Source organism: Macrobrachium nipponense, chromosome 25, assembly GCF_015104395.2.
Source record: "Macrobrachium nipponense isolate FS-2020 chromosome 25, ASM1510439v2, whole genome shotgun sequence".
NCBI lineage: Eukaryota > Metazoa > Arthropoda > Malacostraca > Decapoda > Palaemonidae > Macrobrachium > Macrobrachium nipponense.
The window spans coordinates 8,747,204-8,773,243 of NC_087214.1; the positions used below are offsets into that span (position 1 = coordinate 8,747,204).

A 26,040-nucleotide genomic window follows, 5' to 3' on the forward strand; every position below is an offset into this window, starting at 1 on the left:
AAATAGCTGAGTTCTGTTGTCCATACCTAACTGACTGTTTATGTTGTATTAATATCTGGGGAAGTGATTTTCCTGTAAATCCGATCTAAGATTGGTCACAGTCCAGGCATGGGATTTCATAAACGCCTGTGTCCTTGGGGGATGTCTTTTGTTGGACGTTAATCAGGAATTTAGCTAAGGTATTTGGGTAAGCAAATTCAAAAGGGTTAGATTTTCCAAGGGTCTGGGTCACCGTCTTAATCCTGTCCAGGTGTGAAATTTTTCTTTTATTGTTGGGTGTCTCTGGTCTTGTCTTGAGGGGGTCAGTAGAAAATTACGTTTGCTTTGTGGATTGCTTTCTCAATTATATGGTCAGGATACCTTAAAAACGAAAGTTGCTTACGAATTAGTTCAAATTCTTTTTCCAGGAAATCTGGGGAACAAATTCGTAAGGCTCTTAAGAATAGGTTGCTGGCTACACCTATCTTGATAGGAATGTCATGATAGCTGAAGTAGTGAATGTATGAAAGTGAGAACGTTGGTTTTCTGTATATGGTAAATTTGTATTCTGTCGTGTGTCTGATTATTAAAACATCAAGAAAAGGAATTTTGTTGTCTGTTTCCCATTCAACTTTAAATTTGATGCTGGGCACTAATAAGTTTCATTTTGAAAGGAATTCATTAAAATTGCCTCATCTATTATCCCAAAATGTTAGAATATCATCCACATATCTCATCCACAGCATGTGTTTTGGGTTTATTGCATTTATTACTGTAGTTTCAAAGTATTCCATGTACAGATTGGCTAAAACAGGACTTAGAGGACTACCCATACTACACCCGAATTTTTGCTCAGAATGATTCCCAGAATGAAAATACGTTATTAGATACACATAATTCAACTAACTTTATTAATTTGTCAAGCGCCAATGGGGAATGATCTTAATAGGGGGATAATTTTTCCCTCAAAAACTGAAGAACGTCCTGTACTGGTACTTTTGGTGAATAGGGAATCTACGCCAAGGCTTAAAAGTTTTATGTTGTGAAGTGGTATATGTGCTTCTCTGAATTTGTGACAAAAATCCTCCGAATGTTTAATGTGACTGGGAGAAAAAGTGCCTAAAAAAGGGGAAAGGAGGCCAGCTAACCATTTAGAAATTTTGTAATTGAAAGCTCCAGCACATGAAACGATGGGTCTGAATGGAAGACAGTCTTTGTGAGTTTTGGGAAGGCCATAAAAATAGGGTAGTTTAGGATTAATCACTTTAAATTTCTCTAATAAATGCTCTTTTTGCCATGGCCAATTAATCTTACTTTCTGAAAAAATTCTGTGGGGACGTTTTGGAGGGGATTTTTCATCAGTTTGTCGTAAGTGTTTGTGTCGCTAAGGAGTTGGTTGATTTTTGTCGAGATTAATACAACATAAAGGCTCAGTTAGGTATGGACAACAGTACTCAGCTCCTTTTAATATATATATATATATATATATATATATATATATATATATATATATATATATATATATATAATAGAGATCTTGAAGCAGCACTTCTCCATAATTGGCTATACGAAGGACCCAGATCACTTAACCACCTTAGAGTCGTTACTCATAAAAAGGCTGGTTCCTTCACTCAACAATAACACCTCGTCTTCAACTTTATATCTGGCATAGTTTTTCGTCTTGACTGGGACCTCGGTTTTTGTCATTCCCTCTTCTTTCCTTACTAGAGATGGTTGGTGTTTTAGTAGTCTCTCTCTTTTGTTTCTACTGTTTTTTAATAATGCTTTTTTACAGTTTTTTAATGTCAATTTTAATTTTTGATGAATTCCTTTTATGTAGTAATATAATGTAATTGTTTTTATTTCTTCACAGACTGATGATGCACCGTGTTTTGTGTGCGAAACGTTTTTTGTATAATAAATCATGGCCTGTTACTGAGAGTGTATCATGGAACCTCCTGAAATCTTCCTATATTGCCAGGGTCTGCAGATAACTAAATATTATAATAATATATTATATATATAATATATAATATATATATATAATATATATATATATATATATATCTATATAGATATATATATATATATATATATATCTATATATATAATATCTATATATATATATATATACTATATATATATATATATATATATAATATATTAAAACCTCCAGAGGATGTCCATGATAAAAGATGTAAAAATGACAATTCTAAGAAACGTTTCGCACATGAAATTCTCTGTGTATCATCAGTCTGTGAAAGAACATAAAGACACATTTGTAAATAAAATACAATAAAAGTGCAAAAAACAAGAATTCACCTATATTAAAAATAGTCTTAAAATTACATAAAAGAACAAAGTAAAAAACAGGTTAAAAGAGACTGCTTAAACACCAACCTTTCATTGTGAGGAGAGAAGATGAAATGAACTAATACAAGTTAGAAGTAACGACTTAAACTATGCCAGGTACAGAGTTGCTGAGGACGTATTACTGTTGAGGGAGGGAACAAGCCTCTTGATTATAAAGACTCAAGGGTGGTTAAATGGTCAGGATGTTGGACATGGTCTATTATGGAAAACTGTTCTTTTAGTACTTCAATTTTGCAATGAAAGGCATGATTTCTGATGTTGGAAAATTCAGGTTTTATTATGGACATCCCCTGGCACTGAAGGAAGAGGTGCAATCAGTGCTAAACAAGGAAGCTGTGGAAGTCACACGAGATCCGTCACCAGGGTTCCACAGCCGAGTCTTCCTGTTGGAGAAGGCTGCAGGGGGCTGGAGACCAGTGATAGATCTCTCTCCTTTGAACCGATTTGTTTCCCAGACTCGGTTCATGATGGAGACAACACGTTTAGTGCTCACCTTGATCAGGGAGAACGACTTCATGGTCTCCATGGAAGTGAAGGATGCATATTTTCAGATACCATCCATCAATCCTTCAGGAAGTACCTTCGCCTTATTCTCGAGGGGACAGTGTTCCAATTCACGGAACTTTGTTTCAGACTCTCAACTACCCCTCATGGGTTCACAAGAGTGTTCACCTTCATATCAGCTTGAACCCATTCAGTCGGGATACATCTGTTGAGGTATCTCGATGACTGACCAGTCCTGGCGAGCTCACTCGTACAGTTGCTACAGGACAGGGATAAGTTCTCAATTTTTGTCACAATCTTGGGATCATGATAAATTTTGAGAAGTCAGATCTCGTTCCCAAGCAGAGGATAAAGTGCTGATCGATACGGCAGCAGCACAAGCCTTCCCTGCAGGCTCAAGGATCAGCAAGTTCAGGAACGCACCTCAACTGTTTCTGTTCCATCAGGAGCAGCCAGATCAGCTTTGGCAAGATATAATTGGTCACCTGTCATCACTGGGGTCTCTTCAATAGAGACTAAAGGAGTGTTGGTCACAGGCTCAAGATCCTTAACCTTCCACATTCCTCTAATGTAGGAGGTGAGGAAGAATTTAGCCTGGCAGCTAGAGGACAGCAAACTCTTAATAGGAGTGGAGTTGCACACTCACCCTCTGGACATGCTTCTGCTCTCAGATGCATCGAACGAAGGTAAGGGCGCACACCTGGAGGAGTTGCTGACTGCAGTAGTTTGGGATCAACACAACAGACACCTTCACATCTACATTCTGGAACTAAAGCCCTCCAAGAGTTTCAGGATCGAGTGATGAGACACTGGGGTGTTGATGAACAACACCACACTAGTGGCATATGTCAACAAGCAGTGGGGACTAGTGTCCCTCCCGCTGCATCAGTTAACAGTGCAGGTGCACGAGTGGGCTACAGCACACTCGGTAGAGCTGTCGACCAGATACATACTGAGGAAGAGGAATGTAGTTGCAGACAAGCTCAGCCACCAGAACCAGGTGGTAGGGACAGAGTGGTCCCTCCACACTGACTTGGTGGAAGGTTGTTCGACACATGAGGGCATCCAGTAGTAGACTTGTTCACCACAGCAGGAAACTTCTAGTTTTCTTCTCCATAGTGCCAGACACATGGGCAACTGAAGAGGATACATTCCGGATTTTGTAGTGTAGACTCAGAATCCCTCGGTCCCTGATGAGAGATTTGAGTCCTTTCGATCCCCTCCCTAGAGGACTTTAGTGGTAATGAGGCAGAAGAGATGCTACTTTGTCCCCTTAGAGTGTTATCACGCTATCTGAAGAGAACTCGCCACCTCTGGCCTGGATGTCAAAACTTTTTTGTTAGCACGGGGGTGACCAAGAAAGAAGTGTCCAAGAACACTATTTCTTTTTGGCTTCATGAGGTGATCAGGAAGGCGTACTCCTCCGAAGGGAGAGACGACACTGGTACCTTTTACCCTTTGGGATATAGCCCATAGGTCCTTGAATACCTTTTCCTTAGGACTCGTGGTGGCTGCTCAACAAGTTGTGTAGCTTACCCAGCTCCTCTAACTGGACAAGGTTGCATCTCGCCTTGTGTAACTGTTTGAATTTAGGTGTGAATGAGAGGGTGACAGGCATCTCTTCCTTCTATTCATACTTCTCTCTCCCTGTGGGAAACAGTTTGTAAATGCATCGGCGTATGTGTGAAGCTCCACTAGATTGGCAATGATGAGTTATTTTGCCGTCGTCTGTAATTTTTCGGGGTTAATTTGGTTGCAAAAAAGGGATAATAGACATGAATTAAATAAACGTTTTGAAGTAAAAAAGTAAAGTTAAACTAAATAATGAGTAAAGTCAACAATTAAAGGAATAAAGCTTTGCACCTCACAAACCGTGTATTCGTGTGCTGCCCGTAACTGTGTTTGTTGAGTGAGCGCTTAGGAATCAGGAACAGCAACGTAGTTCAAGTCCAATTTGGAGTGAAGTAAGACCAAAACATGTATAATTACAATGAAATAAGCACTGTAGGGTTTCAGTTGTGATGGCAGTGATTATAAAACCACCGATTACAAGGTAAAAATGAATTTCAGTTTAAACCATGACCCCAGGAATAAGAAGTTTCATACTTTCACTAATATAGGCAACAAAATGTTGTTTTATTGTGCTGATTACAGCTGCAATCTTGAGTAAGATCAATAAACGTTACATATATAAGCTAACATTGTTCAAATGAGTGCTGGGAAGGCTGGGAAAGATGGTGGATTGTCTGTGGTTACGAACGGCAAGTCACACAGCTGCCGCCATATTGGATTTCAAAACTGCGTTGAAAACATATTTTACGAAGAGCTCACATGCTTATTTCAGTTCGTAGGGCGCTTTCATATATCCCATTATGTTGACGAAACTTCAATCTTTTGAATGGCATGCTTAAAGATGTAATTGTATTCTTGTTTCACCAAATAAATATCGAGTGAATAAGGCTGAGCCACGCGATGACGATGGATCCACTGCAGTGTTTCCCCCCTATATATATAGATAAACAGATAGATAGATAGATAGATAGATAGATAGATAGATAGATAGATAGATAGATAGATAGCCATATCTACAGAAGTATTCAATTGATCAAAGAAAAGAAAAAGAGTTGAAGTCACAACCAGAGCCTTCCTTTGCACTGGAGAAGAAGTCTCAGCCCTGAATTAATTCCTTTATTCTGTTAATTATTCTCGCGTCATATGTCTGTAGTACTACTCTTCTGTTGTCTTCATCTTTCATTGTGAAAAGAGTGATGGATGTCCAAATCGTAGGCTTAAAGATACTTTAAAAGAAAAGAAAGCACAGAATGGAGGAAAAATAAAAAAAGCACAGAAAGAAGGAAGAATAAAACACAGAACGAAGGAGAAATATAAAAAAGAAAGCATAGAACGGAGAATGAATAAAAAAAGATAGCACAGAACGATGGAGAAAGAGAACGAGGAGGGGAGGGGGCGAATCTTAGCCATTAGGTACCATTACAACTACAAAAAATTGTAAAAAATCAACCTCTAGCAAATGAGCTAAAATAAAGCCAGTTATGATCAAACTGTTTTTACAATGCACCAACCCTCAAAAGGAACTGGCTGAATGTTTAACGGCTACTGAAAGACAGGAAAACACAGACAAGCTGGTTTAGGTAAAAAAAAAAAAAACAACACTTACACCCAAGAAACAAAACACCACAGTCAGAGATCTTAGGCCAATTGCATTAACAACTGTATCATGTGAAATTTTCATGGAATCCTGAAAACCAAAATAGAAAAGCATATTAGAAATATAGGGAAAACAAATGGACTGCAATCAGGCTTCAACAAAAAAAGAAGAATTGCATACAAGAAATTTAGAGAGAAAAAAAGGCCCTTTATTCTGGTATCAATAGACTTCCAAAAAGCATTTGACTCTGTTAATAGCAAAAAGCTCATAGGGGCACTGATAGCTAATATACTTTTATTTGCAGATCTGCTGAGGGGGAGGTTGAAAATAGGGAAGAATGTTTGAAAGAATTATGGTATTGCAGAGAGAAAAAACTTTAACATAAACAAAGGAGGAATAAAAAAAAGCAGGGGAGCCGTTTCAAAAACAAATTCCACCTACCACTACTACTACATCGGCCGGAGTACTTATCATCATTTCTATAGTACCAGACATGACTGCTAAAGAAAGAGGAAAAGAAAGCATACTGAGATCTGAATTAAAGAAAAAGCAGGAAAACAAAAAGGAAGGATGGTTCATAAGTAAGGGAGAGCTGAAGAGAAGAGAAAACTTTCAGACGACTAAAATGCTCTAAAAAGGAAGTCCAGGGAAATATAGATAGAAACAATAGAATTGTTAGAAGTGTAAATGAGTTAGAGGTAGGAAAATATAAAATAGATAGAAATGTAAATAATCTAGAGATAGGGAGTAATAATATTTTTAGGAGTGTAAATAATTTAGAGTTAGGAGAAAATAGAATATCTAGTAGTAATGTTAAGAACTCTGAGGTAGGAAGTAGAAGGGAAATTAGTTTAGGTGAAGGAAGTAACTTTAGTAACAATATAGAGTATTAGGCCTAAAAGAAAATAGTTGTTTGCAAATGATAGATAAATGGTTAGATGGTAAAAGCACTTTTGTAAATAGAGAAAGTGAAAAGATGGTGAGCAAGACAGAAAATACATCAAGAAATCTTGAAATAAAGCTCCTAAACACCCAAGGACTGACAAAAGCAAATATAATAGAGCTGTGGACCTAACAAAAGAAGACACAATTATGTGCATCACAGAAACCCACCTTAAACAGCAAAAATTACTATTCCCAACAAGCATCAGAGTGGTAGACTCAATGAGAGATGAAGACGACACCAAAGGAGGAGGTTTACTAATAATGTATAGAACCAAAGGAGAGATCCAGATGGAAAAAGAAAAGTCAGAACACAAAGACATTCTAATAGTAAAGGGTAATTATAGAACAGCAATATTTAAACTAATTCTAGTCTGCATGTCAACCAGTGATAAAGAAAGAAATAAACGATTACTAAGCGCCTTACGTGTAGCAATAGAGAAGGCCACAGACCTGCCTGTGATTGTCCTTGGGGATTTCAATGGGCATATAGGTTTCGTAGGGACACAAGAACTTGACCAAAATGGGAAATACGTTATGGACCTAATGGAAAAATACGACCTAACGCTATTAAATGGAGATCCCAGCTGCAAAGGAGAGATAACCTGGAGTAGAGGAGATCAGAACAGCACTATAGACTTTGCCCTAGTCAACCAAAATATGTTTAAAAACTATTAATGTATGGAGATAGATGAGGGAAAATATGAATATGACCTATCAGACCATCACCTCATAAAGGTCCAATTCAGAATGAACACTAAAGTAAGGAAAACATTAGAAATGAAACAAAAGAAATCAAAATTTTGAAAGTTACAGAAGAGTGTACCAGGAAATACCTTGAATATATAAAGTATAAAGTAAGCCAACAAGACAGAAAAGGAGATCTAACCCAGTTGGAAGAAACAATGGGTGAAGCAAAAGCAAATAACCTGGAGAAGATAATCAAAAGAAGGTTAAAGACAGGAAAGCAAGAAGAAATAGAACCAGTATGGGTCACCAAAGAAATAAAGAAAGAAATAAGCCAAAGAAGGATATATAACAAATTAAAAAGGAAAGCCACAAGAATAGAAGAAAAGAGACACTATGAAAGAAGTATATCTTAAACAAAAACAAAAAGTACAGATAATAATAAAGAAAGCATATGAAGAATATGAAGAAAAGGTTAGAAATGAAATAATGAATGATAAAAACAGACACAGGAAAATCTGGGAATATATAGACATGCTGAGAGGAAAGACCACATCAGAAAAGGAATGGATAAGGATATAAGGCGAAAATAACCAAGAGATGAAGGAAGAAACCCTAGGGAAAGAGCTGTTAAAATTCTGGGAAACAATATACCAAAAAGAAGAGAACAAAATAGGAGAGATATGGAATGAAAGCAAGAAAGAACAGTACAAACATGACATGGAAGAAATAGTGAAAAGATTAGGACAGCAGATGAAATACCATATATCTTTAAGAGAACACATGCATGGGGTGTATGATCTAACAGAGACGGAGATTATACCCATGGAAGAAATCAACATAACAAGATGTAAAAAACCAGCCTGAGAAAATGTAGGCAAATAAAGCTCCAGGGCCAGATGGAATGAAGCCAGTTCTGTTCAAACTACTCTTACAAAGTAACAACCTTCAAAAATAATTGGCAGAATGTTTAAACAACATACTGAAGTGCAGAAAAACGCAGAGAAGCTGGTTGAAGTAAAAAACAACACTTACGCCCAAAAAATAAAACCTAACAGTCAAAGATCTTAGGCCAATTGCTTTAACAAATGTATCATATAAAATTTTCATGGGAATCCTGAAAACCAAAATAGAAAAGCATATTAGAAATATAGGAAAAATGAATGAATTGCAATCAGGCTTTACCGCACAAAGGAGGGGAATCAATTATTTATATATTTTACAATACTGCATACAAGAAACATACAGAAGAAAGGACCCATTATTTGTAGTATCAATAGACTTCCAAAAAGCATTTGACTCAGTTAATAGAAAAAAGCTCATTGAGGTCATGATGAAATATAGGCTGCATGCAGAAGTAATGAATACAGTTGCAAAGATATATACAAATGATGTAACAAGCCTATGCCTTAATAATATGGAACAAAGACAGCTAAATATAACTAATGGAATAAGACAGGGATGCAATGGTTCAACCATATTCTTTCTACTAATAACGTACCTGATGATAGAAAAATTAGAAAATACAACAGAAGGTTTTAGAAATGAAGTAATGAGGATAGTGGCACTATTATATGCAGACGATGGATTAATACTAGGACACACACTGGAAGAAATAACAAGAGCAATAAAAACCCTTATGGAAATAGCAAGTGAATATGGCCTAAACAAAAACAAGGACAAGAGTAACATACTAATATACAACGACTGGTATAGTATCGATGATGTGGAAAATATGGACCACATAGAAGGAATGAAAATAGTTAAGCATATTAAATACCTAGGAGTGACAATCAACATCATGAAAGACTGCTTCAGAGAACAGATAAAAAGGGCCCAAATTAAAGCAAAGCAGATGGCAAATATGGCTAATGCAGTCATCAATAAAAGCTGTAGCAAGAAAACTATAAATGATTTTCAGAAGATAGACAATCAAGTATATAGAGCAATTTTGAAAGCGACAAGTTACACAGCAAGTTGTGCATTAAGATCTGAAATAGGGGCCTCTTCCAGCCACTCAAGAGATATCAAGAATAAACTATTCTACCTGAAACATACACTGAAGAATGGTGGAAATAGGTTCCTATATGAGATAACCATGGATCAGTATGGAAACAAAAAAACCCTTGGATAATGCAAGTTAAAGAATATATGAAAGAACTAAACATAAACTTAAGTAAAATTGAAGCAGTTAAAGACAAACAGTTAGGAGAAATAATAAACAATTGGGACAGAACAGCATGACAGAAAGAAATGAATGAAAAGTCAACGTTAAGAATCTAAAGAAAATATAAAGAAAACATAAGAGAAGAAATCTGGTATGACATCACTGAAAAAACAATGCTGATCAGTAGGGCCAGACTAGGTATACTAGGATTAAATTATAGAAATAGGATAAAAGGAGAAGATACAAAATGTTTATGCTGTGAGGAACAAAACGAAAATTTAGAACATTTCTTACTTTACTGCCCAGCATACAATGAGATTAGAAATAGATATAGTTTTATGCAGCAACCATATCAAGAAAATAAAGAGGAACTAGTAGCAAATATACTCTTATTGGTAGATCTACTGAGGGAGGAAATGGAGAATATGAAAGTTTTTCTAAAAGAAATGTGGTATTTCAGAGAGAAGAAACTCAAACAAACACAAACAAAGGAGGAATAAAACAAACAATGTAGCCGTTTCAAAGGCATATCCCACTTACTACTACTACTACTACTCTACTACTACTACTACTACTACTACTACTACTACTACTACTACTACTACTACTACTACTACTACTACTACTATCCTAATTATCTCTTATTAGAATAAATTATCTATATTTTTATTATTTCTCCAAGATTATATCTAACGTTCCCCTATTCATCAATTAGGTTCGAATCAAAACACCAAATTCAAACCGGAACCGCAAACTAGAAGACCTCAGGAGACGACGCCCAAAACGTAAACAAAGGGCCATTACTTAAATCCATTATTTGCCTTAATAATTACCATTAAATTATCCAGTTTATCAGTAATTAAACTGAAGTTTTAATTATTTCTTCACTGATTATTTAAAAATGTCCACCATTTGACTTATTAGAATGAATGAAAACAACCGAAACCACTTCTTAACCAGATCCACAAACATCAACAATGTCAAATAGAAGATGCCCAAGATGTCAACAAAGAGGCGCCATTGATTGCATTACTAGTATCTTAACTTCTAATCAAACGTCCGTGATCTATAATAATTGCCGTCTTCACGACCGATAGAATGCATAATTAATCGTAATAATTGATAAATTACCAGTATAACTGATAATTACTGTAAAAATGTGGGCCTGAAAAGACCGTGAGAGTCAGGAATGAAGATCGCTGGTGGTGTCGTAGGCTGAGCACTCAATCAATCAATTCTTCTGTCATTAAGTAAGTAAGTAGTTATGGGATGGACGACTGTTGCTTCGGTGAGTTATAGATGTTTATAGGTTGTATCATTAACTTCTAGAGTTATGTATGTTAGTACTCCAAGGTTACCCAATAGACAGTAGCCTTCTACTATGGGGTCTTAACCCAAGACTGTAAATGAAATGAGTTACTACCTACCTATATTCTATGATGATATCTCAAGGATATAGTCAAAGGCTACTTGTAGGTTTAGGCTATAAGTTTCTGTAGGATCTCATTACTGTATGCTGGCCTACTTTTTCCTAAAACTGCCTGGTTCAATGGTATTGTATGATTTCTGAATGATTTCACGTAAGGTTTGGGTACGGCAATTTAATCTATAACCCTGTAGCCTAGGCTAGGCTATAGCCCTATGTCTTAGGTTATTTTTTCAGTTGATCAAAAGACGAGAGTAGAGGAGGTTTTATGCTACGAAGTAACTGGTGCAAATGGTGTCATTTCTTTTTACATGTATTTCCTACTTACAATGGGGTTAGGTTCCAAAAAAACCCATCATTTGTTGGAACAATTATATCTCAAATATAGCATAGCCTACACTGGGGTAATTAGAATCTTCCATACATAAGGTAAACAACCGCGGACGATCCATCGTTATCGCGCTGGGCAGGCCTTATTCACTCGGTATTTAATTGGAGAAACAAGAATACAATTACAACTTTAAGCATACCATTTAAAAGATTGAAGTTTTGTCAACATGATGTGATATATGAAAGCCCCATACGAACTAAAATAAGCATGTGAGCTTTTCGTAAAATATGTTTCCAGGGCAGTTTTTAAATCCAATATGGCGGTAATCGTGTGGCTGGCCGGTCTAACCACATACAATCCACCATCTTTCCCAGCCTTCCCAGCACTCATTTGAACAATGTTAGTGTATATATGTAACATTTATTGATCTTACTGAAGATTGCAGTTGTAATCAGCACAATAAAACAACATTTTGTTGCCTATATTAGTGAAAGTATGAAACTTTATATTCCCGGGATCATGGTTTGAACTCAATTCATTTTTACCTTGTAATCGGTGGTTTTATCCTTACTGCTATCACAACTGAAACTCCACAGTGCTTATTTGATTGTAATTATACACATTTTGGTCTTAATTCACTCCACATTGCACTTGAACCACATTGCTGTTCCTGGTTCCTAAGCACTCACTCTGCAAACACAGTTACGAGCAGCAGACGACTACATGTTTATGAGGTGCAAAGCTTTATTCCCTTAATTGTTTACTTAACTCATTATTTAACTTTACTTCAAAATGTTTATTTAATTCATGTCTATTATCCCTTTTTTGCAACCAAATTAACCCTGAAAAATTACAGATATTTCTGAAGTACGAGCAGACGACAGCAAAAAGACTCATCATTGCCAATTTAGTGGAGCTTCACACATACGCCGAGGCATTTACAAACTGTTTCCATGAATTCTAGTTGTCATAGTAATGCAGTAATGATAAAATTGCTGTAATATGTATATATACTATAAATAGATACGCTAATTTCACTTATTTCCCCGGTTTTGTGTAAGTCTTGTACCCAGTTTGGAGAGTAAACACATACCAATTGACAACACTGATAAACAATTGAAGAGCGCAAAATGCTCTGAAACGTCGCAAAGAATGCCGTAGTCCCCCTTGAATAAGTATGAATAAGTACTGGTAAGAGGTCAGGGTTACGATTGTTGTGATGAAAGTGCCCCAGCGTCTATGAGTACTAGCTGAGTGCGGATTTAGCATAGGAAATGGGAAGTTTGTTCATGAAACTTACCTGACAGATATATATATAGCTGTATTTTCCGAAGTCCGACAGAATTTAAAAATTCGCGGCACACGCAGTGGGCGGCCAGGTGGTAGTACCCATTCCCGCCGTGGGAGGCGGATATCAGGAACTATTCCCATTTTCTATTCATATTTTTTTCTGTCGCCGGTCGGTAAACAACTGTTTACAGACCTCCGCCTAGGATTTTGAAAACTTCATTAGCCGCTTAAGTATCCTAATTGTTATTTCGATTATTAACTTGGATTTGTGGCTAGGCACCTCTTGGCGGGCCTTGCATGCATCAAGGCGCTCAACGAGTTCCTCTCTGAAACGTCGTTAGAAGACTTGGTGTTCTCTGCTCAGACACGCTCGTAGCTAAGCAGGACGTTTTTTGAGGACGCTCAGCAGGACGCTTTCCAGGACGCTAAGCAGGACGCTTTTGAGGACGCTCGGCAGGACGCTTTTCAGGACGCTCAGCAGGACGCTTTTGAGGACGCTCAGCAGGACGCTCAGCAGGACGCTCAGCAGGACGCTTTTGTGGACATTCGCCAGGACGCTTCGGTGGAAGCTCGGCAGGACGCTTTGCGAGAGAAAAGACTTGTTGAAGGCGTCTTATTTGCTGTTGAGGGCATTTCTTTACAGAAATTTTTAAAAGGATTCGGAGTTAGCGGAGAGACATACCCGAATTTTTTCTTCTATCCCTCTTTCCTCTGCATCGATTTCTTTGAGGATCGGGAAGATTATATACTCGGATTCCTGGGTGACTTTCGGTCATGTTAAAGGGTTTTCCCCTATTAGCAAAGTGCTAATAGTTTTGTCAAGTCAGGACGTTTTCCCCATTGTCATTTAAGTGGGGGACCCCTCATAAATGGGGTAGTTCTCATTGACATAGATTTTAACGTTTTTATCGTTTAAGCGGATAAACTCATTAACAAATTTCGGAAGAGCTCTCATTCATTTTCAGAGGCTCATCCGGGGTTAAGAGAAAGACTTGTAGACTATCCAGGAAGTCTTTTGTCCAATATCATAAAAACATTGAACGGTCTTTTTCGATCCACGGTTCTCTCTTGATGATCTCTATTCGAATGTTACTCCCTTTTCTGAAAAAGAGTCTTGGCAAAGATTTCAAGGAGTTCTTTTAAAAGTCTCGTTCATTAGAACGTGGACAGTCGTTTTCCTTTCTTTCTCTCTTCCTCGTACAGGAAAGATGTAGTAGAGAATTCGATGTTCAAATTACTACAATACTTACGTAGTTTATCTGTGCGTCATTTTGCTAACGCATGGGTCGAATCATATACGCATATCGTATTTACCTCTGCGGATAGAAGCCGAAAGAACTGTTGTTCTAATGTATTTATTTGACACTCCCTTCAACCTTCCAAGAGTTTTCGGAGGAAGAACAACTCTTCAGGTTTTGTTACGACAACACCAACTCAGCTTCTGTATTTAGCGAATTCTGTTTCGTTTAAATAGGCCTGCTGAGAGTTTCCTTTTGCTCGATAATATCATACCTATTCCTTCGTAAAGGGAGTAGCTGGCAACTCAGGCAGTTAGTATTCTGTTCACCATTGAAGCTTTCCTTCGAGGAAGACTTCTTCTTCACTCTCTTTGATAGAGATCGAAGGTGGTCGATCTCCAATCCTTATATTGTTTTCTTGAAGGAAAGAATTTAGGATGGAGATCGTTGTTCAGAATCCTATAAATATACTACGTATATTAACCTCGCGACATGATTCTACTAAGCAGTTGAATGGTCCGAGGGGTAGGCGCATATCCTAGTTTTTCTACGGATTGCGACTTAGACGAGAAGTATTCTAATTGAACTGCAACTCGGGTTGCCTGCAACCTCCCAGGAGTTTGTTTCAATTTTATATTCTTATGGTTTTGTCACGACAACACCATTTCAACTTTTATATTTACCGAAATTCGTTTCGCCTAAATATAATTGCTCGAGCATATCTTTTATGCTCGGTGGTTCTAGCCGAACGCATTCCTTTGTGGAATATGGATTACCTGGCAACTCAGGATGACGAGTCAGCGGGAGCTCAGGCTCTGCTACTGCGTATTGAACTGCCTGTGCCTGATAGCCGCTCAGTATCAGCTGGGCCTCCGAGATGCACGGTTGTTTATGTCTCTCTCTCTCTCTCTCTCCCCTGCTTTGATTGACTACCGAACCTATCTCTGCCCAACAATCTTGAACTTAGGTCTCTGATTAAAGGGGATTCTCGCAATTATGAAGGACCATCTACTGCTGTGACGATAGATTCCATCGCCTTCGATATTGTGAGAATTTTCAACAGAGATATCTTAGACTTATTGGTTTTACTGTTTACCGCACGGTAACAGAAGTCTGTACAAGTCTCCCGCTGCATCGCACTGATAATGCGAATGATTTTGCAGACATCTGAGTTTGTCTTTGATATATCTCATATTCGTAGGTGTACAATTGTTCATTGTTCATCCCGAATTAACAGATATGTCATAAAGACATCGCCTACTCTCCGACCTGACAGCTCTACTTCCAAATGTTCAGCCCATGAGAAGCAGTTCTTCAGGCGGCTTTCCCGTGTTTTCATTACTGAAGAACGCCCCGCTTTCATTGCAACTACGACTTCTCACCGGACAGCAATGAAATAGCGGTTAGCGTTTTCAGTCAGTTGTAAGCACAGGTTCAGAATCTTGAGAATCCTTCTCTCGATTCGTCTGTGAAGACGTAGGTTGCATTCAATATCTACCTTCGTCTTCAACGGTACATAGCGATAAGATCTTCAAGAGATGGCAGTCTCTTGGCCAAGGCAAAGCAGTGCTGCCTATTTTCAGTGTTCAATCGGAGGAGGCCGTTTCTGGAGTAAGTGACTATTCCTCCAACTCGACCTCTTTGAATTTCCTTATGGTTCTATCTTTCCGTCTGAAGTATGAGTAAGCTAGAAGTCCTAACTATTGTAGAATATGCAAATTGTTGTTGACGGCCTCTAGGCTCAGAGATTCGGTTCTGTCAAACAACAAAGCTTCACGATCTTTGAGGTCTGTGGAGATCTTGAAATTCTCTGGATCAAAGGTTCCGGCATGGAACTTAGACGTAGTCTGAGTTTCTGATGCCAAAAGCATTTCGAACCTATCCTTTCTGCGAACTTAATACACGTGACCAGAAAGGCTAATATTCTAACCGCTCTAGCCACGGCAAAGAGGGTTAGTGAGGTTTTAGCCATCATCAGAGGTTTTGGCTTTAAAGGACATAATGCGGTCTGTCCTCTAAGCCTTCCGTTCTTGATAAGAACGAAAACCTGTCTAACCCTTGACCCGAAGGCTTGGAGACCAAGGGTATGGCACAATTTATTGGGCAAGGGCATTAGAGTCCTGTGCCCTGTAGGCTCTCTCAAGTTTTATCCTGATAAAACTATAGAAAGTCAAGGTCAACGGACAATCTGCGGTGCTCCGTAAAAAGATCAGACTGGTTCATGTCCAAGAACACCCTGGCATTATAGCCGGAGTTCTTTTAAGAGTCTCAGTCATTATGTTTGCATAAAGATTTGAGATTTTTTCTTAATATGAATGCTCAAGAAGTGAGGGCGCGGCCTCGGAAGCATTTCAACAGAACATGACATCAGTAACATCCTGAGTGCCACGCTTTAGCGAAGCAACTCTGTGTTCGCTTCACACTCCCGACAATCTGCGGTGTTCCGTAAAAGACCAGACTGGTTCATGTCCAAGAACACCCTGGCATTATAGCCAAGGAGTTCTTTTAAGAGGTCTCATTCATTATGTTTGCATAAAGATTTGAGATTTTTTCTTAATATGAATGCTCAAGAGGTGAGGGCGCGGCCTCGGAAGCATTTCAACAGAGCATGACACTCAGTAACATCCTGAGTGCCACGCTTTAGCGAAGCAACTCTGTGTTCGCTTCACACTCCCGACGGGATGTGAAGACGACATTTGAGATCTGTAAGTCGCTAGGACCATACATTTCCGTAGATATATTATTGGGGGCAGGAAGCAACACGAATCCTATCCTATAAAAAAGGGATAGGTGTGCTTTTAACTTTGAAGGGTTGGTCGCTTGAGACGCGTTCCTTTTCTTTAGACTAGAAGTTATGGAACTAACTTTGATAGGTTAGGTCAGGTGGTGGTTTTAGCTTCGGTGCCCTCAGAAGTATGGTCATATGGTCTAGTCACATTGTGGTCACGTCCCCGTTGACAGATCATCTAGAGCGCACCAGCATTACAGGTCTCTACCTCGCTGGCAACTCTAGTAAAGCAGAAGCAGACTTTGGTGACAGTAATCACGAAGTCGGCTATGCTAACAGGTGAGGAACCAAGATGTATATCATCTACTTAATTAAGTTTCCCAAAAATCCTATTCTGTCTCTTCCCACCATCCGAAGGTGGGATTCAGCTATATATATATCTGTCAGGTAAGTTTCATGAACAAAATGTTATTGTTATAATACAATTAAGTTTGTTCATACTTACCTGCAGATATATATAATTAAAGTGCCCACCCACCTCCCCTCAGGAGACAGTGGCACTGATAAAATATGAATAGAAAATGGGAATAGTTCCTGATATCCGCCTCCCACGGCGGGAATGGGTACTACCAACCTGGCCGCCCACTGCGTGTGCCGCGAATTTTTAAATTCTGTCGGACTTCGGAAAATACAGCTATATATATATCTGCCAGGTAAGTATGAACAAACTTAATTGTATTATAACAATAACATTTTGTTGACACAAGCGACTCCGCAAACATCAAGATGGTGTCAATCTTTATAATATTTGGAGTTGAAGTAAAAACTTCAAAAGGCGTTTTGGGGTCGTGGGCACTGCAATGGCACCCTCATAAATATTTGGAGTTGTAAGTAAAAACTTCAAAAGCGTTTTGGGGTCGTGGGCACTGCATTGGCCACCCTTTTCATTACCCTCTGTTTAAATCTTAAAATCTGGCCTTAATTTCTAACTTTGGAGAAAATACTTACTATGAAAGGAGAGTAGAGGTCTTGAGCTCCTTCCCTCACCACCAACAACTCGTGACTGATGACCATCTCCGGTGTCAGGACGTGTTAAAAGTACTTTTTCGGAGGGTGGCCTAGCCGCGGTAGTCGGTGAGTTGGCCAGTCCACGCGGTTGTTTACCCTATATGGCAGCCTAGCCTACACTGCACAGTATCCTCTATGCACATACAGTATAGTAATTATTTAAATCAACTAATACTCTAGGTTCAATGCAGTTGACTTTTGATAGTTCAGTACAAAGAGAAATTGAATAACACTAACAAGAGTTTGCCTAGCGTACACTATGGTGTATTGTATACATATACAGTAGCCTGGCCTACAGGGCATTATATACTACAAGTACTGTAAAGTAAGTATTAATATCTGCTAATTCTGGAGGTTCATTGCATTCTGACGTATGGTAATTTTGTATAAAAAGAAAAAGAGAATCTGAATATATGATAATTCAGTATGAAAAGAAATTGAACACGAAACGCAAATCAAATTCAGTCTGACATTGTCATAATTGAACGGTGTGAGGCTGCTGATGGCTACGTATAATTATAAAATACAAACGTAATGCATATGCATCTTTTCCATGAATCTTTTTAAAAGATATATATTAGAGTAGAGCCTCGGATCTCGATGCTAATCCGTTCCAAAAGGAGCATCAAAATTCTATTATTTCGAGATCTGAATTAAGTTTTCCCATAAGAAATAACTGAAAATGGATTAATCCGTTCCTGACCACCAGTTATTACCATAACCTTGCCTTGTTATACAATACATTACATGTAAATTACAACTAAATAAAGTTAAGAGTTAAATAAATGTCATATTAAACATTATATTTATAATTTTAAATGTATAATATACAGTATAAAAGAAAACTGGCCTACGTCCAACCGATTGTTGACCGAGCGCCACAGGCTACTTAGGTAACTAGTAAGTAGAATGTAATGTAGTGGGTAGGCATAAAACGTGTTGCTAACATAATAAAACATTGAAAAGCAGGTCTAATTATTACAGTAAATTAATTAACTAATAAAATTAAACCCAATTCATATTTATCAAAAACGTACGAAAAATTGCCTACATTAAGTCGGCAGGCTGTGGCATGGAAGGATGTAAACAAACCATAGCGCAGCCCTGGTGGTTGGTGGCTTATAGCGGACTATGGTAGTAAACAAACCATATCGTTGCTATAAGCATAGAAACGTTTACATTCGGTATTAATTTATGGTAAATCTTATACGGAGTCGACTATAATACTGTATACAAAATCACTTTAAAATTATCTTTCAGTAAATGTGATGATACTAACGGTTTTGTTTTCAAAAATATCCTTATAAAAAAGGTGCCTCTTCTACAACGGCAAATTTTTGTCAAATATCAGGGCTGGTTTCAAGCTTATTGGACTTTGAAAATAATTATGGCACATATATATGTACTCAAAGTAAAAGAATCTTCTTAATTTCTATTATTACTATATCATTATGTACCAGCATCTCTTGAGTTTAATATCAGGCTAACCTCTTCTTTACGAGGACGCTTACAAACCAAGCATACAGATTGCGTTCATTACCACACACATGGTAAACTGGTGTTACTACCAAATCTCATACGTAAACATTGACGTATTTTTACAGTAGACATAAAAGAATCGTCTTAATTTCTTTAACTACTACGTATACCATAGCGGCTTCTCTGATTTAAGCTAAGGCTAACCTCCTCTTTACCAGCAAGCTTAACAAAGCATAAAGATTGCGTTCACTGCCAAACTGCACACATTACGTATGTAACAGTGGTTTCACTACCAAATCTCACACGTAAACATTGACACATTTTTACGGCACACATAAAAGAATCTAGTTAATATCTTTAATTACTATGTATACCATAGTGGCTTGTGAGTTAAGGTAAGGCTAACCTCTCCTTTACCGGCAAGCTTAAAAAGCTTAGATTGCGTTGCTACCGAACCACACTTACATGTGTAACAGTGGTTTCACTACCAAATCTCACACGTAAACATTGACATATTACAGTAGACATAAAAGAATAGTCTTAATTTCTTAATTACTATGCACATATATACCATAGTGGCTTCTCTGATTTAAGCTATGGCTAACCTCTTCTTTACCGGCCAACACCTCGAAGCCTACTCTATCTGCCATACCTTCGGAACAATCTTCTAGCGGAGATGTCGGAGCTCAATGTTCCTGCTGTTCGTGCAAAAGAAGGATGAATACTCTCAAAAACAACAGACATTCCCTTTGTATTAGGTGTAGGAAAGTGCAATGTAATGTTAGGCAGAGATGTGACGAGTGCAGGGATTGGTCCTTAAATCAAATGGAGGATTACCTGAAGCATAGGAAATCATTAGCTTCAAAAAGCAAATGTAAGATAGAATCTCGGGAATTAGATAAAGGGGAGCTAGAATCTGAACTGTTTAAGAAATTAGAGGACAGATTACATCAAGTATGTCTAGCTTGTTTGCCAATTTCATGACTAAGCTAAATGAAAATAAAGATAGCAGTAGTGTAGGTGATATTAATTGTTCTTTTTCAGCTCCCCTGCCTGTTCCAGAATCAGGGGGTAATGGAGATCCGCAAGCCTGGAAGGTAGGATATGCCGGCCCTCCCCAGCATGGAGCAGGCAGTGTTGGCAGCAGTTTCCCCCTTCCCCCTCAAGGTGTAAGTTCTAAGGTTAATGTAAAGTTAGGCCAGGGGTAGATGAGTAGCGATAATAGGTTATGTAGTGTTCAGGAAGAGAAGTGCAGGTTCCCCCGGGTTCGGACTCCCTTGTAGTGTCTAGTGTGAAGGTTCATCTCTAGAGCCATCTTTGGTTTTATTTCCTGCTTCGAGTTCTTTGAAACAGAAGGTTTCCAAGTCGGTGGATGGTCGTTTGGATGTGGTTTCAGGTTTGTCTGGTTCTGAAGTGTTGGATAGCGCTCCTTCGTCTTCGAAGGTTCCTTTTCCTTCGGTGAATAATTTGGTTCATCTTGTGGTAATGATAATCCTGGTGATCAGGTTGTCGAATTGGCTTTATCCAAATACGGTATGGTAATTATTAATATCAATTAAATCTCTCGGCAGTCCATATTGACTAATGATAATTGAATATAAAGAGAAATTGAATAACATTAACAACAATAGCTTAGCCTAAAGTATACGATATAGTAATTACTAATATTGGTCAATCCTGGAGGTTCAATACATTCTGACTTATGATTCAGTACCGGAGTAATTGAACACAAAACGAGAATCAGATCGTATGATAATTCGGTACAAAATGTAATTGAACAAGAACGAAAATCAGATTCGAATTGACTTCAGCATTGCTGAACTGTGTAGGCTTGCTGATAGCTACGTGATCCAATATTGTGTGTATCCTCATATTGTATTACATATGTTGTTTCTTCCGCTTTGGCGAAAGACTGGTTGTCTTTTCTTACGACTGTAGTTCGTAAGCATTACTAGTTCCTCTTTTCTTCTCTACGTTGTATCTTAGTAGAGTGGTTCTTCTTAGAATAAGGGAGATGATTCAAACGGATAAGTTGATAACAGTACAACAACTTTATTTCTCAACTCCATTACAAGAGAGATAATTCGGTCATGAGACCGTTCCGTTTGATCACTAGAATAGAACTGAATTCTTAAAGCATCGCGTTGATAGCGAAACATTAGCTATCTCAGCGATTCACATAAAAAACATACGTAGTCCCCCGGCTCGGAAGTTACAAGATTCCGGCGCAGGTTAACAGGTCAACTGCTTCCCATGGAAGGTGTTATGAAAAGTTGACAAAGGTATGAATCGATGATGTTTTCAAACAAACTTAAACCAGGCTACTGCAGGCATTGCACAGCGTGATCTAGATTTGTGTTAGTCACGTAGGACGCTCCTAATTCACCAATGACCCCTCAGGTCATGGATTCTATTTACAGATATGTAATTATCTGTTTCAAAACATGTATTTATTACACATATACTCAATACTAATATAGCGGTCATATTTCAGTCCAGAAATCAGCTGATGGCTTATGCAAGTTACCTCACCTTATTCAACTCATTCTCAGCCGACGTTTATAGTGGAAGGTAGTGTTATTCACATAGCGCTTCTTGGCCCTGATTGGCTACCTATGACTGATGTAAGTAAGCTCCTCCCCACCTATACCATGCTTTTGCCTTGCAGTAGTCAAGCAGGAAGGCAGTCCTTTTAACTATGGTGACATTTTAACATAGTTAATTATGGTATCTTGTGTCATATAAATCAGAAATCATAAGGAATTTGTACATTTCATTTCTTTCCAAGAATATTCCCTCAGGTGATGGAATTTGGTAGTAGTATGATGTCTTCATCCGTTTAGCAGACAAATTTCCATCAGTAATTACATTATGCTTTATGTCAATTACAGTTACAAATATAATTACCAGTCGTATTATCAAATTACAATTACAACTGAAAGTAATATTAAATAGAATAAAGATTCATACTAAAAATTACCTTAAAATGTGTAATTGATTACATTTCAACTAAATTACAATTACAATAAGATTGCTGTCTACACACACCCCTATTGTAAAGGGGGGTGTGGCCTAGGCAGGCAGAGATGCCTACTAGTCAATTTCCTTCACTGCAGATGCAACCATCTCACTTAGTCTCAGCGAATGTTCTTGTTCCTAGTTAGCATAAATGAATTTCTAGATACTTTACTTATATGGAACAAAGTCATATTATTCGTGTTACAACGTATTTTGTAAGTCCACAAATTTTACTAATACGTCTCATTGTGAACTAGGTTTTTTTTCTCTCTGTTAATAGATTACGTAAATTTCAGCAATTCCGTTCTTTTTCACTCGTTTTCATCAGTATTACAAGCTTTATGTTATTTATCTTTTATCGGTGTGAAAACAACAGTAAATGAACTCTTTCATGCTAGTAGTTTTTTTTCCCACAACTGTGTTTGACTTCATAAGAAAGTTTATGAGTTTTATCCATGTTGCCAATGCACAATGTTAGTCTTTAGCAGACTTAATATTACCTAATCAGCTACAGATACATTTGGCATTTAAAATTATATTGCCATGACGATCTCACAGCAAGTAAAGTGGTTACATAAATTATTTCAGTCCTATTCTACATGGCACCATTTATAACATACTTCCGGTAAGTGTTTAATGTAGTACACTGATTGAATACAATAAACGGATGTTGCTATCCGATTCGGTTATATTAGCAAACAAAGTGGTTTCTCGTTCAGTTGTTCATGGCTGTACACTTGATTCATAGTGCAACTGAGAGGTTTTCCTCTTAAACCTTTCAAAACTTTTTACTGTCAATTTCCTTTTCAGCGCTGAATGACCTCATAGGTCCCAGTGCTTGGCCTTTGGCCTAAATTCTGCATTAAATTTAAATTTCGCTGCCTGACTGCATGCTGCTGCCTGCACCAGCTGCACGCAAGATATAGAAAAACTTATTTTCAAAATGTTGTCGTACCAATATTAATTGTTAACCCCACCATAAAATCGAATTATTGTAAGACGAATTACAGTAACTTGAATACTGACTGTATTCATAATCATGTCTTCAAGAATTTTCCTGAGTTTGCTAATGATGTTTGTCAAGATTATCATGGGGAACAGAGTATGATGGTAATTGCTTCATAGCAAAGGAAGTTAAAGGAAAGGAGAACGTATTTTCGAGAAGTTCGGCAGTAAGGAGGTGCCCTTTTCTCGCGGCTGTTCTGGAATCGTCGGGCGTGTTGTGGAGCGCAAACACGCGCCAATGTGTCGGGAGAAATGCCGCGTTTTCTGATGCAATACCTCGTTTAGATTCATCTAGGGAGTCTTAGTAATCTCACGAGTCTGTGACGCTCGCCGTAGGCTCCGCCCCCCGGATGCCGTATAAATACGATGGTCGAAGTTCGAGAAAAGAGAGATCTTAAAGGAGAGACTCCAGTTAGTCACAGAGAGTAAGAGCCACAGATCAGAATATCAGTGAGAAATCAGCAGCAGCAGAGATTATCCGTGAGAGATAAGAGAGAAAGGGACCGACGAAGGATCAAGGAAAAAGTTTCTCAAGAGTTGTTTGGATATTGGTCTAGTCGTCTTCAGGAGTGCACGTCCGTGTTATCTCGACGTCGAGCAGACTTCAGAGAAGGAAAGGTCCTGCTACAGGTTTTGGGGAGTTCCTGCCTTACAAGTAAACTATTTTCCGCTTAGAGTCACTAAACCGGCCCGCAAGTATTTGAATGGCCTCACTGTTCCCCCAGTTCATGCAGTGTAAGATTCTATTTTTTTTATGTAAATAGGAGATACCATTCTGCATTTACCTTTGTTGGTAAGCTTGTAAATAAACCTTTGTTGTGTTAGTGTTTCTTTCTATATTCGTATCCCTAGTTTCAACTGTTGGTGTTGAAATATTTTTTTTTTTTTATTTCATATCGAACCTGAAGCTGACCTCTCTCAGAGGCCGTAACATTGTGTCGAACCTTGGCCAGGATATTTCGACACCGTAACACAGAGTCAGTCAAGTTCCTTTCTATCCCAATTTCTTTCTAAAGGGATTTTGACGTAAGGAAAAATCTATTTCTGGGCGATTGGTTCGTGTCGCCCAGCGAAATATCCTTTAATCCATTATTTCTAAGGTAAATGCACTAACACATACCAGAGAATAAATAAAATAAAGAAAAGGTCAGTACTACTGACTCGCTCACCCTCCAAGAGGGTGTCGGTATGAACACTAGGGCGAGTGAGACCACTACCACGAACCACTTACCAATAGAAATCTCCTACTACAAAACCCCCACTAGAGGGGAGCCGACCCACAGAGTGGGCAGCAACTACTACTACTCCATCCCATGCTGCCGACTGCTGCGCCTCTGGTGGCCATCCTGAAGTTAGCAGACAATCTTGAGCGCAGGGATGGGTAGGGTGGGATTTCGCTGGGCGACACGAACCAATCGCCCAGAAATAGATTTTTCCTTACGTCAAAATCCCTTTTCTGCTCAGTTCGTGTCGCTGCGCGAAATCGTACCAGAGAATTAGCACAAGATTGTAAAGAAAATAAATAAATAAGGTCTCAATAAAACTGAAAATAAAATAAAGAAATATAATTGCTAAGAAATATACATATACACAATTATACAAGTTAGAAAATATTCCTTAAAATTAACTTAAAGTTAACATATATGTACAGGGCTTACATGGAATATATGTTGATCTTAACATTTGTGTATAGTTAATATGTATAAAGTAAATAAAGCAATTATAATAATAAACTGAATTTGAACAAACTTAGACAATAATATAATAAACAAATGTATATGACTTAGTATACAAAACCCGTAATCATTGCAAATGTAGATGTGTCACCCTAGCATAAAAACAAATAAGGGACCACATCATAGAGATCAGAATATACAAATAATTGTGGGTGACCCTAGCAAAAAAAAATAAGGGACACCCACTGTACCATCACAAGAGCAGCTAAGACTCAAGGTAGACGTAGATGAACATGGTAGGTATAGACAAACTGTTGGATGAGATAGGTAGAAAGGAGAACTGGATCTTCAACTTAAGATTAAGCAGAGTCGGGGGAAACTATGTTACCCGCCGCAACTGCTGAAAATTTCAGAGCTTCCAAGGACTTTAAGTAATGACGCTTAATACTGTCGGCGATTTCCATCCAGTATACTTTTTAAATCATCAAAATTCATGTGTTGGAAATAGTTAATTGAGGTGGCAACTGCCCTGACATCATGAGCTTTAGGGAAGGAATCAGGGTTGGCTTGCTTAATAAAGTACAGGATCTGTTGCCTGATACCTTTAATAGATAAAGTACCACCTTTTCTCTCTTAAAGAGAGGACCCGACGAGGATGATTATGTCCTGGACAGAAAGGCTCGTAAGGTCGATACTGGACAAAGAGAAACATCTTGTGGAAGGGTATAACCTTCCACGGTTCCCACCTCATCAAAGGATCCTCATTCTTTGCTTAAAAAGCTACGTTCCGGAGAAAGTAGAACTTCCCTGTGGGGAAGAAATTCTATATGATTCGGATCTCTGGATAACGCCGACAGTTCTGAAATTCTAGCTCCTGAAGCCAAGCTTAATAAAAATAGAGTTTTTCTTAAGAGCATTATAAATGAACATGTCGTATTGTCTGTTTCTGAAGCCAGCTTT

The 26,040-nt window shown here is 38.1% G+C and overlaps 2 protein-coding genes across 7 annotated transcripts in view; one reads left to right on the plus strand and one right to left on the minus strand.

Moving 5' to 3' along the window:
- The window catches only part of LOC135199279 (gastrula zinc finger protein XlCGF17.1-like), a 365,386-nt gene that overhangs the window by 257,565 nt on the left and 81,781 nt on the right, over window positions 1–26,040 (plus strand). Inside the window, exons 1-2 of one of the 5 annotated variants that reach the window (XM_064227174.1) lie at window positions 10,824–11,075; window positions 21,876–22,005. The exons of 1 other annotated variant lie outside the window; for it this stretch is intronic. The gene's annotated coding sequence lies outside the window, so the exon portion shown is untranslated. Of the gene's footprint in view, window positions 1–10,823; window positions 11,076–21,875; window positions 22,006–26,040 lie in introns of those variants that run through there. 3 more of the 5 variants (XM_064227172.1, XM_064227177.1, XM_064227176.1) reach the window with 3 other exon arrangements.
- LOC135199280 (zinc finger protein 436-like) overlaps window positions 1–26,040 on the minus strand; it is a 534,458-nt gene that overhangs the window by 184,843 nt on the left and 323,575 nt on the right. The gene's annotated exons all lie outside the window — the stretch shown is intronic.